Below are 14,591 nucleotides of genomic sequence, written 5' to 3' on the forward strand. Positions count from 1 at the left end.
GTCGGAGAAATCGAAAATCGTATATGGTCGCCGGTCTACCGCCGGTAAACCGCCGGCTTACCGGCGGTAAGCCGCCGGTCCGGGGATTATTGCCTATTTTGTCGGCGGTCAGGCCCCGATCGGCTTATCGGGAGTCATCGGGGACGGTCGCGACCGGGACCGGGAATGTGTGAGAGCCCCTTTACCTGGGAGTGAGACCGAGTCAGTCTACAACGAGACGGTGCCGGGCGCACAACTTTCAATCCCTGGCCTGCATGACAGGTTCCCCTCTCTAAGTGTTAACAACTGTAAACCTGGCTGAATTCTTCAGTATGGGCATCACTCTATAACATTTTGGTGCTAATTTGGTAAAAATGTCAAAGTCTCACTGTTACTCTTATTTAACCTGGCACTCACTTACAAATCGTATTCCATGTTATTAGCCTATCACTCTGTGCATCAACTTCACAAGTTGTGATGTAGACACATAAATGGTAACTATTCCACAAATAACATGTAAACAGGAAAGTCTACAATAAAGATTCTGACATGAAAATAGAAGTTTTTATTCCATTCCTGAATTATTTAATTAAATGCCAAATTGCATTATAATGTGTAGGGGAGAGCCGGTATGATTCGGACACTTTTTAGAAAAATATTTTTAGAAAAAGAAGTTTAAGTAATAGTGTAATTTTGTTGATCTCAAAATGTTCCTCCATCCTTTGGCTCTTTAGGCTGCTAATATGACACTCGTAGCTATTTCCAGTTTTCAGATGTAGGTGGTGAAAGACAAGTTTCTCAATCGTCCGAACCATCCCCACCCGTGGTGATGGTTCGGCCTGGGAGGTGGGATGGTACGGACACTCATGATACTCGTCATAATATTAATATAACTTAAGTTTGATTGGCTAATAAACAAGATTATATCTTCTACAAAACATTTATATAAGGACAAAGTATCCTCTCAATATTTAGGGGGGAAATAAATAAAAGGAAAACTACAAGAAACATCTCAAAATTTTTGGTATTATGGCTTCCTTCTCTTCTCACAAGCATAATATCTGAATATAAATCAACCAAATTAACCTTTATATAACCGTTGCAACACCTATAATGTTTAAATTCATATAAGTTTTATAAAAATCATGAAAAAATCAACCGTCCGAATCATCACGACTCTATAAAAAAGCAAATGTGTGGTCACACTCCTTTTCCAGCACGAGAGCTGGGTGATTGTGTTATACGGCAATACCTTCGCCGTGCATCGCTGCGTCACCGAAACAATTTACATCTCGCTAATTGGCACGTTTTTGAAGCGAGAGCTTATGATACACCCTGAAAATATTACATACGAGATGCAGAAAAACATAAAATAGGACTTGCATCGAAAATAACAGCTCTGGGGGTTAAAGAAAGAATAAAGCACGCCCGAAAATATTAGACTTTATAATGACGCCAGACGACGAGTAAAAAGACAAGTAGGTCAGGCAAAGTGTAGATATGAAGAAAATATTGCAGCCAACTCTAAAAATAATCCGAAATCTTTCTTCAGTTACATAAACAACAGAAAGGCGATCAAAATTGGCATTGGACCTTTAACAAACAGCGACGGTGCTCTAGTGACTGACAGCCAACACATTGCAAACATATTAAACAATTACTTTTCCTCGGTGTTTAATACTAACAGTCTTCCTCCCACTACCACCAACACCAGTACTATTGTAAATCTCGAGCATGCATTGCCTAATTTTGAAATAACAACCGATGAAGTCCTCAAAGCTCTCCATTCACTTAAAACAAATAAAAGTCCCGGACCCGACAAAGTATATCCTATACTGCTTAAAGAAACAAAGAGCGAGATACTCTCCTCCCTCACTACCGTATTCAATATGTTCTTGCGACAAGGCATCGTCCCTTCGGATTGGAAAAAGGCAAACGTGACACCGATTTTTAAGAAAGGAGACAAAAAAAAAAATACCAGGTAACTACCGACCCATTAGTCTAACTTCAATTGTAGGTAAGCTACTCGAGAGCATAATTTGAGACAAAATTGTGAGTTACCTCGAAAGCCACTCATTAATTGGGGATTCACAACATGGCTTCCGTAACAAAAGATCCTGCCTGTCAAACCTATTGACCTTTTATAACGATCTCTTCTCAGTTTGCGACGTAACCAAATCATTGGACGTAGTCTATCTTGATTTCCAGAAAGCGTTTGATAAAGTCCCACATCATAAATTACTTTATTAATTAAAGCAAATAGGTAATGGGACTGGTGGATAGGGGAAGGGTTGGTAATGTGACTGGTGAGAGAGGGGAAGGGTTGGTAATGGGACTGGTGGAGAGGGGAAGGGTTGGTAATAGGACTGGTGGATAGGGGAAGGGTTGGTAATAGGACTGGTGGATAGGGGAAGGGTTAGTGATGAGGCTGGTGGAGAGGAAAAGGGTTGGTAATGGGACTGGTGGATAGGGGAAGGATTGGTAATGGGACTGGTGGATAGGGGAAGGGTTGGTAATGGGACTGGTTGAGAGGGGAAGAGTTGGCAATGGGACTGGTGGATAGGGGAAGGGTTGGTAATGGGACTGGTGGATAGGGGAAGGATTGGTAATGGGACTGGTGGAGAGGGGAAGGGTTGGTAATGGGACTGGTGGAGAGGGGAAGGATTGGTAATGGGACTGGTGGATAGGGGAAGGGTTGATAAGGGGCCTGGGGGATAGGGGATGGATTGGTAATGGGACTGGTGGATAGGGAAAGGATTGGCAATCGGAGTGGTGGATAGGGGAAGGATTGGTAATGGGACTGGTGGAGAGGGGAAGGGTTGGAAATGGGACTGGTGGATAGGGGAATTATTAGTAATGGGACTGGTGGAGAGGGGAAGGGTTGGTAATGGGACTGGTGGAGAGGGGAAGGGTTGGTTATGGGCCGGGTGGATTGGTGAAGGTTTGGTAATGGGACTGGTGGATAGGGGAAGGGTTGGAAATGGGACTGGTGGAGAGGAGAAGGGTTGCTAACGGGACTGGTGGATAGGGGAAGGGTTGGTAATGGGACTGGTGGAGAGGGGAAGGGTTGGTAATGGGACTGGTGGATAGGGGAAGGATTGGTAATGGGACTGGTGGATAGGGGAAGGATTGGTAATGGGAGTGGTGGATAGGGGAAGGGTTGGTAATGGGACTGGGGGAAAGGGAAAGGGTTGGTAATGGGACTGGTGGGTAGGGGAAGGATTGGTAATGGGACTGGAGGAGAGGGGAAGGGTTGGTAATGGGACTGGTGGATTGGGGAAGTATTGGTAATGGGACTGGTAGAGAGGGGAAGGGTTGGTAATGGGACTGGTGGATAGGGGAAGGATTGGTAATGGGACTGGTGGATAGGGGAAGATTGGTAATGGGACTAGTGTAGAGGGGAAGGGTTGGTAATGGGACTGGTAGAGAGGGGAAGGGTTGGTAATGGGACTGATGGATAGGGGAAGGATTGGTAATGGGACTGGTGGAGAGGGGAAGGGTTGGTGATGGGACTGGTGAAGAGGGGAAGGGTTGGTAATGGGACTGGTAGAGAGGGAAAGGATTGGTAATGGGACTCATGGATAGGGGAAGGATTGGTAATGGGACTGGTGGAGAGGGGAAGGGTTGGTAATGGGACTGGTGGATAGGGGAAGGATTGGTAATGGGACTGGTGGATAGGGGAAGGGTTGGTAATGGGACTGGTGGAGAGGGGAAGGGTTGGTAATGGGACTGGTGGAGAGAGGAAGGGTTGGTAATGGGACTGGAGGATAGGAGAAGGGTTGGTAATGGGACTGGTGGATAGGGGAAGGATTGCTAATAGGACTGGTGGATAGGAGAAGGGTTAGTGATGAGGCTGGTGGAGAGGAAAAGGGTTGGTAATGGGACTGGTGGATAGGGGAAGGATTGGTAATGGGACTGGTGGATAGGGGAAGGGTTGGTAATGGGACTGGTTGAGAGGGGAAGAGTTGGTAATGGGACTGGTGGATAGGGGAAGGGTTGGTAATGGGACTGGTGGATAGGGGAAGGATTGGTAATCGGACTGGTGGAGAGGGGAAGGGTTGGTAATGGGACTGGCGGAGAGGGGAAGGATTGGTAATGGGACTGGTGGAAAGGGGAAGGGTTGGTAAGGGGCCTGGGGGATAGGGGATGGACTGGTAATGGGACTGGTGGATAGGAAAAGGATTGGTAATCGGAGTGGTGGATAGGGGAAGGATTGGTAATGGGACTGGTGGAGAGGGGAAGAGTTGGAAATGGGACTGGTGGATAGGGGAAGGATTGGTAATGGGACTGGTGGAGAGGGGAAGGGTTGGTAATGGGACTGGTGGAGAGGGGAAGGGTTGGTAATGGGACTGGTGGATAGGAGAAGGATTGGTAATGGGACTGGTGGATAGGGGAAGGGTTGGAAATGGGACTGGTGGAGAGGGGAAGGGTTGCTAACGGGACTGGTGGATAGGGGAAGGGTTGGTAATGGGACTGGTGGAGAGGGGAAGGGTTGGTAATGGGACTGGTGGATAGGGGAAGGATTGGTAATGGGACTGGTGGATAGGGGAAGGATTGGTAATGGGACTGGTGGATAGGGGAAGGGTTGGTAATGGGACTGGGGGAAAGGGAAAGGGTTGGTAATGGGACTGGTGGGTAGGAGAAGGATTGGTAATGGGACTGGAGGAGAGGGGAAGGGTTGGTAATGGGACTGGTGGATTGGGGAAGTACTGGTAATGGGACTGGTAGAGAGGGGAAGGGTTGGTAATGGGACTGGTGGATAGGGGAAGGATTGGTAATGGGACTAGTGTAGAGGGGAAGGGTTGGTAATGGGACTGGTAGAGAGGGGAAGGGTTGGTAATGGGACTGGTGGAGAGGGGAAGGATTGGTAATGGGACTAGTGTAGAGGGGAAGGGTTGGTAATGGGACTGGTAGAGAGGGGAAGGGTTGGTAATGAGACTGATGGATAGGGGAAGGATTGGTAATGGGACTGATGGATAGGGGAAGGATTGGTAATAGGACAAAGGAACACAAAGGAACACAAAGGAAGAACAAACAACAGCAGACCTACTGGTCCTTACGACGCAGTTTGTGACAAGCTACACAAACTGTCTAATCAAAGGTGGAAGATGAAAGACAGCAAAGACGAAGGCTCCTCCCCACCCCCCCATCCCTCCAGCCAAAGCTGGCAGGAAAGGAAAAAGAACCATGCAGCATGGAAAAACTGCATGGAAATTTGTAGGAAAGAGGAAAGAACTACCATTACTGCTACCACTAACCGGGCGATAAAAGCGGACAAGGACACCAGTATTCGAAAGAACTTAACGTTATTACGACAATGAGTAATATCTTGGTTGCTGGTTGGATTCAAAATACTTGTCTAATCTATTCTTGAAGGCCGTAACTGTTGTACTATCAACGACATCACAGGGTAGAGAGTTCCAAACATTAACAACTCGATTGAAGAAGAAGTGTTTAGCTTCGTGCGACGAGAATCTTTTACCACTTATCTTCAAATTGTGATTTCTTCTTGTTCTATTTGACCGATCCATTGCAAAGTAATCTTCCGCATTAATATCACTGAATCCTTTGAGCATTTTAAACACTTCTATTAGATCGCCTCGCATTCTTCGTTTTGATAGGCTGAATAAATTTACTTTTTTAAGCCAAGTTGTCGCAGAGATTCTCTCAAGTTACCGACTTCTCCCTGGGCTACCACCACCCCATACGAACACAAAGCACCCACCACACAACACCACAGCCCACAGCCTTTTCAAGCTGTCTTCTCGCAACCAACCTCCGGGTGCAAAGAAGGTACAACTTGCTGGACGTGCCCCAGCCGCCTCTCCCACCCTCGCGGCCACGCGTTGCTTCCCGCGTGTCCGTTGGTCTTACAGCGGCCTTCGAGGGGTTGTCGCTCTCCTGCTCTCAGCGCAGGGGTTTTCACAGATATCGACGATGTCACACGCCCTTCTGACACCCCTGGGCTCCTTTGAAGGGAAGAGGGGCTCACACGCCCACACTCTCTCTCTCTCTCACTCCATCCACGGCCCCTGGCCTGGCCAAGGCACATGCAAAGCTGCACGCCTTTCTTCTCCCTCGCCGGTCACCGCGAGGCTCCTCAAAGACATCGGTGATGTCATACGCCTACCCCCGTGGGAAAACTTTGAACCAAGGGACAAAATCTTCGTAACTTGTCCAATCTCGGTCCCTTCTATACCTACTGCCAGATTAAAGGGAGTACTGGCTCTGTTACCTCCGGCAGCACCTCGTTTCCCCGGCTGAGATTGCTCATCCGAGACACTGCCCATGCCTTTAGAGCTGCCCCCTCTCTCAGGCGTACCTCCTCGCACCGGCTGCTTTACACCTTCCCGGTCTTTGCTCACGCCGAGGGCCCGGACTAGAGTGGCGCTGCCAGCAATGCTACCAACCGTGCCCATGCCTCTAACCTTAGGCGGCTTCCCGGGACATTACTCAAGGAATCCGCCCCGCCACCTCCTTCATCCTCGTGACCACCCACTACCGGGTTAAATGAGTGGCTGTCATAAAACCCATGAACATATATATGGTTGCTCAAACATCCCAGGTTAACTCTATTTACATGGGGAAAAATACCATTACACTTATAGTACACTTTGGGCCATTACATTTATGTGTATTTTTGTGTTAACCTCGATCGTGTCTGGCCTTTGTGTTCGTGCTGTCCTCACCTTGTGTATTAATAACTTTACAAGTTGCTTGAATTACAGGCTCACGGAGTAGAGGGTAAAGTTTTGAACTGGGTCAAGGCGTGGCTTAGCAATAGGAAGCAAAGAGTGCAAATCAATGGTAAAAGATCTGACTGGGGATGTGTTACGAGTGGGGTCCCACAAGGTTCGGTATTAGGTCCACTTTTGTTTATTATTTATATCAATGACTTAGATACAGGAATTAGTAGTGATGTTAGTAAATTTGCAGATGATACCAAGATCGGTAGAGTAATTGAGTCGGATCAGGACGCTAGTATTCTCCAAGGTGAACTCAACAGATTATATGACTGGGCGGATAAATGGCAGATGGAGTTCAATGTAGGGAAGTGCAGTATTCTGAGTGTAGGTAGGAACAACCCCTCACATAACTATTGCTTAAATGACACTCTCATACGTAGGTCTGGGCACAATGCATTCAAGCTAGAAATCGAGCTAATAGGGTACTGGGATTTATTTCAAGGAGCATAAGCAACAGAAGCCCCGAAGTCTTCCTCAAACTATATTTAGCATTAGTTAGACCTCATCTTGACTATGCGGTTCAGTTCTGGTCACCCTGCTATAGAATGGATATCAAAATGTTAGAATCGGTGCAGAGGAGGATGACTAAGATGATTCAGGGGTTGAGAAACTTGCCATACGAGGAAAGACTCAAACAGTTAAACTTGCATTCTCTAGAAAGGCGAAGGGTGCGTGGAGACATGATCGAGGTTTATAAATGGATGAAGGGCTTTAATAAGGGAGACATTCATAAGGTTTTGTTGGTAAGAGAACCGGGTAGGACACAAAGTAACGGGTTTAAACTGAATAAATTCAGATTCAACAGGGACATAGGCAAAAATTGGTTTACTAACAGGGTGGTGGATGAGTGGAATAGGCTTAGCAGTCATGTGGTGAGTGCCAATACAATTGTCACATTCAAAAATAGACTAGATAAATTCATGGACAGCGATATTAGGTGGGGTTAGATACACGGGAGCTTAGGGTCAAAGGAGCTGCCTCGTACAGGCCTACCGGCCTCTTGCAGACTCCTGCGTTCTTATGTTTTTCTTATGTTTTAAGTGTTCAGTTTCTTTTCGTTTAGGACCGCATGATTCAGTAGATTGCTTCCGTGTTAGTTTTTGTTTTGTTAGATATTTTTCTTGTTCCTTGGGCTCGTGCCTTTGCCCACGTGGCCGTTAACGTGGCGTTCTCCACAGTCTATGTTATCCGTTTTGTGTTTTTAATGAGAGTGGAAATCTCAGGTAATCTTGGGTTTTTGTAAATATTGTAAATTAAGATTTCAGTAAATATATAATCTTTTTGTAATAACCGAGTTTCTGTTCAACCATTCTTTTATCTTAAATTATTCCTTTTTTTGTGTTTCGGCTGGGTGGGACAGAGCGTGATATATATATATATATATATATATATATATATATATATATATATATATATATATATATATATATATCTATATATATATATATATATATATATATATATATATATATATATATATATATATATATATATATATATATGCATGGCCTCATATACCCCTATTCCCTGATGACTGTGTGTTATATATATATATATATATATATATATATATATATATATATATATATATATATATATATATATATATATATATATATAGTTTTACTCTTACTTTATTATCACATTACCTGTACACACACACACACACACACGCACACACACACAGACACACACAACCGCTGTGCAGTTTTTTTCTCACAACATATGTGGCATGTTTTTGCAGTAGATCACACTGATGGCTTCCCCCACTCTGCCCTTCCTCTGTTATCCGGCTCATGATCACTTCCAGCTCCGTCCCTCTCGTGCAGTCTCTCAACCTGGTATAGTTGTCTTCCGTGTCTATGTTCTGTTGTAATTCCTCTCATCCCTCTTACTGGTAACCATCGTTTCTGTCTTCTTTCATTTACCTCAGGCCTGTTCTCCAAGCACTGCCGCCACTCTGATATTCTTCGTTGCAGGTCTTCCTCCGAGTGTGTCAATATCGCCAGGTCATCAGCATATAGTAGCTCCTAGATGTCTCCTCTTGCAGTCGCCTCCGCCACCGCAAACAGGAACGGCCTCAATGCTGATTCTTGATGTAACCCCACCTCAATTCCAAACTCCTCTGTGTCACGGTATATTGTGTATACCATTGTTATAGATGCACCTCAGTGGAGCAGTGCTCAGCGTGCCTGGCTACGACTCCGCGGGTCCGGGTTTGAATCTCGGCCCTGGCAGTCGGCGTGCAGTTCACCCAGCTGTTTATCCTTCTTTCGGGCTGGTCGATATATAGGTACCTGTGGAAGGTAAATTGTGGCAATTCCGGATTTCACATTGGCCAGCGTCCCGGGGTAATTGGTTTCTTATACCTACCACAGGCTCAAAGGCCCAACGGTTCGGAGATGAGCACCTCGGCCACTTGCATATCCTTCACTACATCAATTAGCCTCTCAGGCACTCCTCTCCGTCTGAGACTCCAGTCACTTCCCTTGGTACTCTGTCATATGCCTTTTCAAGAGCAACAAATGCATAATGTATTTTCTAATTTCCCTTCAAAGCCTTCTCATAATGAAATGAAATACGTATTCACATAGTAAATAATTTCTTTCTGCCAATTTTCTAACGTTGTGCTTAGGAAACTAACGGTAGACCTGTCGTTGGTAAAAAGCAATATATAACTCTAGACCTGTTTTTTTTCCTAACACACTCTTGCCAGGGGCTTAGGGATAACTTTCCGCCACGGTGATCACGAAATGGTAACAACGAACGCTGTCAAGGCTTGTGATATTTATTCTACAAAATCAATGTTATTATCCAAGAACAAGGAAACATTTTTTTAACATATATAGGTTTAATAGAGAACTGAATTTATACAGAGTATTCAAAAGTCATTTACAGATAGTACCGTAACTAACAGACGTGTGAGACAGAGATGCGTTGGGACTGACGAGGAAGAGCGGCGGAAAAGGGAATACCGGAAGACTTTCCAAATGCTAGCTGTCTGCATTTTGTAAAAACCTCAGCATATTGTAAATAATTTTCCTCTGTCTCCGGTGCACCTGCTTGTTGTTCCTGCACTTTGCACCGAACTCTATTTCCTAAACCTGTTTGTGAACACTTGGGAGTTATTTGTGATCAACTGGGAGTTATTTGTGAACACCTGGGAGCTGTATGTGAACACCTGTTTCCACGTAGTTTGGTAGGGAAAGGTCATTTTTCGTGGGTAGGAAAGCAGTTGTGGTGGGGACGACGGTGTGGCTGCCAGCAAGGGTAAAGTTGGAGGCATACGCTTATGCCTCGTTCACACTGCCGACTCTGGGCCACGAAAACCCAGCGACTTTTAGATCACTTCACACTGTGCCGACTCAGCATCCGGCGATCGTTGCTAGACCCCTTTCCGACCATGTTCGACCCTTTCATATCAAAATTTCACGCCCAAGACCTCGTGTACCCTGAGTCGCTGGGTTGTCGTGGTCCAGAGTCGGTACAGTGTGAACAGGACCTTAGTTGCGCGTGGCCTCGGTGCTCATCTCCGTCACATTGGCCCTTGAGCCTGTGGCGAGGGCCAACCCATTACTCCGACACACAGGGCCAGTGTGATATCAGGGCCGCCGTAGTTTACATTCTCCAGGTAATCATTTATCGACCAGCCTGAGAGGGAGGATGAATAGCTGGCTGGGCTGTACCGGCTGTGCGCCGACTGCCCGGGCAGCATTATTCGGAACTGTATACTGGCTCGGTAACATACCCACAACTAGCCAATTAACAGTCAGATGTGTCAGCCAGACCGAGCCAGTCACGACGCAGGAAGGGCTTGGACAATGACGTCATAAACAGTTTATATGTAACAAATATATAAAATCAATATATTGTTGCCCTATTATCAACAACAGTGTGTGAGTAGCAATAATCCAAAAAGGAGTAGTTGAAAAATACTTTTAAAGCATTTTCTTAAGTCTGAAGCCAAAGATATCGCTGTTAAAATGATGATGAAGGATGCAGAGTTGCCATGTACCACTTTTACTGTGAGGTATGCAATGCGCCGCTACTCTACCAAAGACGATACAATTATCATTCTTGCTCTCTACTACTGTATATAATTAGTCAATGCAGTAGTAGTTGCTGTGCTCCGCAATGACTTTGGATCAACAGCTCTACATTGACATTTTATATGTTTATGTGCATAGTAGCATGTACGAGTTTGATATAGACTAGAATGTCCCATGCAGCAAGGGGCAAGAGAGAGAGAGAGAGAGAGAGAGAGAGAGAGAGAGAGAGAGAGAGAGAGAGAGAGAGAGAGAGAGAGACGATCATGGAAACAAACCTCGCCACATTACAAGTTTTACTTTTATGCTCCGTAGCCAACTCATGTCGTCTTTTTCATAATTGGACAGGAGAAAGATTGCAGATTATGACTGTGTTAAAAACAACTCAAACTGACTAAAAATAAAGGATATAATGCAAGTTGAATTCAAAGACGAGTTATAAAGGTTTATACCACTTTTTATTCTATGCCAATTTTCCATAGAATTATTAAGCTACTGTAAAAACAAACAGTGCCACTTGATAAAGAAAATTCTCCTGAATATGATGATGTCAACAGATTATCGATACGTTAGAAAAGGAGGTAAGTAAATTTTAATACGAACTTATTAAATTGTAATGTTAGGCTATTATGTGCTTTTACGCTACGAACTTAGTACGAAGCCACTCGTCCATCGCCTACGATTTTGTATAACAGCTTGCGTACCTCCCTTCCTGTCTAACTTACCAAAAAGATGTTGAGACCATCATCTTCAGTAGAATTTTCTTTGTCAGTTGGCATTGTTGCTTTAATAATTCTATGAGAAAATCGGCATGGAATAAAAAGCTATTGGAGTGTCGGGCATTGCCGTCTCGACAGAGAAGGCCTGACAGCTGGATTCTTTGTTGATGAGTCATCCACGTAAGGCCATAGTGTCCCGCACTCTCCAACTAAAATGTTACTTGTTGTGTTTTAATGCATATTTTTGTGTTCAATATATTTTTCAGATATATAAAGGTTTTCCAACATCAGTATCTTATAAACATCAAATTAGACTCAATTGAGGAAAATAATAAGATATTGTATAAGGAGAGGAGAAATATTCACAAAAATATAAATACATTGACAGTCGTAACTGGGTAGATTTCTATTATTTTGATTTGTCACCGTTTCTAAATATCTCTTTTTGGCATTCATAACGCTGTCGTTACAATTACTATATTCAACAAGCCGATCCTCCATCCCTATACTATTACAGGCAACTCAGTCACCTGCTATCTGGCAACTACATGTTACATAGAGGTAGTATAGAGTGCACCACCTCTGAATGGTGAATCTCAGTCTCACATTTCGAAGCCATATATTTATTATAAATGTAACTATTTCATTGCTATTATATGATTATATCTTAAAAAAATATATAACGATAAAATATACCGTGTTAACACTGAAATCCATGTGGCCATTATATGAGTAAATAATTTGTCCCAGAAATGGAGATGATAGAAAGAGGATTGTAACAGCCCCCCTCACTCGTAGTTGCCAGATAGCAGGTGACTGAGTTGCCTATACTATAAGGACGGAAGATCGGCTTGTTGAATATAGCAAAATTTTAACGACAGCGTTATGAATGTCAAAAAGAGATATTTAGAAACAGTGACAAATCAGACTAATAGCAGTACCCAGTTACGACTGTCAATGTATTTATATATTTTTTGTGTGAATATTTCTCCCTCTCCTCATACTATATCTTATTTATTTTCCTCTATTTTATGTCTAATTTGATGATGTTTATAAGATATTATTGTTGGAAAACCTTTATTTATCACAGAAAAAAAATATATACTTATCACAAAGATATGCATTAAAACACACACAAAAAAATAATATTTTTGTTGGAGAGCGCGGGCCAATCTCGGCCTTACTTGGATGACTCAAACTTTGAGTTGTCAGGCCTTCTCCATCGAGACGGCAATGAGTGTGTGTGTGTGTGTGTGTGTGTGTGTGTGTGTGTGTGTGTGTGAGGGGGGGGGGGGGGGGCAAAGAGGCCTAACTTTCTTGTCCAACCTGGAGGTTACACTATTATTGTGTCCGAGTGTACATGGCAACTTTGCATCCTTCATCATCATTTTAACAGAGATGTCTTTGGCTTCAAGCTTAAGAAAATGCTTTAAAAAAAGTATTTTTCAACTACTCCTTTTTGGACTATTGCTACTCACACACTGTTGTTAATAATAAGGCAACAATATATTGATTTCGTATATTTATTACAAAGAAACTGCTTATGACGTCATTGTCCAAGCCCTTCCTGCGTCGTGACTGGCTCGGTCCGGCTGACACATCCGACTGTTGATTAGCTGATTGTGGGTATGGGACCGAGCCAGTATACAGTTCCGAATAAAGCGCCCGGGCATGGATTTCAACCCGGGCCAACGGATTCGTAGCTGGACGGGGTAACCATTGCACCCCGGAGGCGGTTGCCAGGTATACTTTTTTGAGTGAAAAATTCGACCAAATATGGAAAATGAGTTAAGCACACTGAAAAATATTGACTTTCTGGCAACAATATTTGCCCACTTCTAGGTCAATACGAGGATATTTAAAATTATTTAAAGGGTCAGAAGTAAACAAACCACGCCTCTTAAATGTGAGTGTGTCAGCTCTTTGTTTTGTAATTTCATAGCTATTTATCTTTTTTTTTTATGGATTATTTTTAGTTGGCAACATCTGGCATTTGTCCCAGGCTGCTGGAAAGGGAGGTAAGGCCCAAGGCCATCTATTGTTTGCCTCAGGCGGCAAGTTTAGTCGGCGTGCGTCGGAGTTTCATCAGGCGCCTTCTCGTCCCGTTTTCTCAATTGCAAGTTATTGACCTTTCATTCATTATATCTCGTTGGTTTTTCATTCTTTTTACTTCAATCGTTTTGCATCATCTTCTTAATTACGTTTTCTAATGGTTTTGTTTTCCATTTTTGGAATTGGTAAATGATCTATTTTTTTTTTTTCAAAGCGTATTTGGAGATTTTATGAGCCGTGCTGAAGTTGTTACTTTTTTTTCACCATGAATTAACATGTTAAGGAATAAAATCAAAAATAAAATCAATTCCTGAATGATTAATCTCATCAGTGACAACTTCAAAATTAATATGTTATTAATTTATTTACAAGCAATCGATCAAAACTGCATATAAAGTTTAAGGCTTTTTTCCCACTATTATTTTTTCTTCTTCTTTCTTTTACATATATCGTCTTGAAACTTTCTACAGGAGTAAGTAGGTACCAGAGCTATTACCTGAAAATATTTCACTTAAATTGAAGCAGTATTTAATTTTTCTCGAAAAATAAGTTAACTTGGCCCTTAATGTTTAAGTATATATATATATATATATATATATATATATATATATATATATATATATATATATATATATATATATATATATATATATATATATATATATATATATATATGGTGTCCCACGAGTTATGGTAAATACTTTGAGAGATGATATATCAGGTAATTCTAAGTGAAAATTACTCTATACACATATGCTCGTTTTTGCTTTATTATGCGAGAAATTGAGTGTTTAGGTGTGGCGGTTTGTGTGCTGCCGGGGGCTGCGGGGCCATGTTGTGTAGGGAGCAACAGCTGACTGACTGCCCGGGCGTGATGCCGCCAATCTGTAGCCTAGTGATAAACATTTGCATTTATTACAACATGGGGCTGCATTATCAACAAATAACACTTACTGAGTGACCAAATAAATTACTGTGCGGGATAATCAAAGAAAAAAATACAATGGAACAGTTAGAAAAAACGCTTTATGCAGACATGGCAACTCACT

General features: G+C 43.1%; 1 protein-coding gene and 1 long non-coding RNA gene across 7 annotated transcripts in view; one reads left to right on the forward strand and one right to left on the reverse strand.

Moving 5' to 3' along the window:
- LOC127002792 (uncharacterized) overlaps window positions 1-14,591 on the reverse strand; it is a 74,525-nt gene that overhangs the window by 56,257 nt on the left and 3,677 nt on the right. The gene's annotated exons all lie outside the window — the stretch shown is intronic.
- LOC127002788 (uncharacterized) overlaps window positions 1-14,591 on the forward strand; it is a 101,533-nt gene that overhangs the window by 51,378 nt on the left and 35,564 nt on the right. Inside the window, exon 9 of one of the 2 annotated variants that reach the window (XR_007756541.1) lies at window positions 262-540. The exons of the other annotated variant lie outside the window; for it this stretch is intronic. The gene's annotated coding sequence lies outside the window, so the exon portion shown is untranslated. Of the gene's footprint in view, window positions 1-261; window positions 541-14,591 lie in introns of those variants that run through there. 2 annotated transcript variants of the gene reach the window in all.

This window comes from Eriocheir sinensis, chromosome 24, assembly GCF_024679095.1.
Source record: "Eriocheir sinensis breed Jianghai 21 chromosome 24, ASM2467909v1, whole genome shotgun sequence".
In the NCBI taxonomy this organism is placed as follows: domain Eukaryota; kingdom Metazoa; phylum Arthropoda; class Malacostraca; order Decapoda; family Varunidae; genus Eriocheir; species Eriocheir sinensis.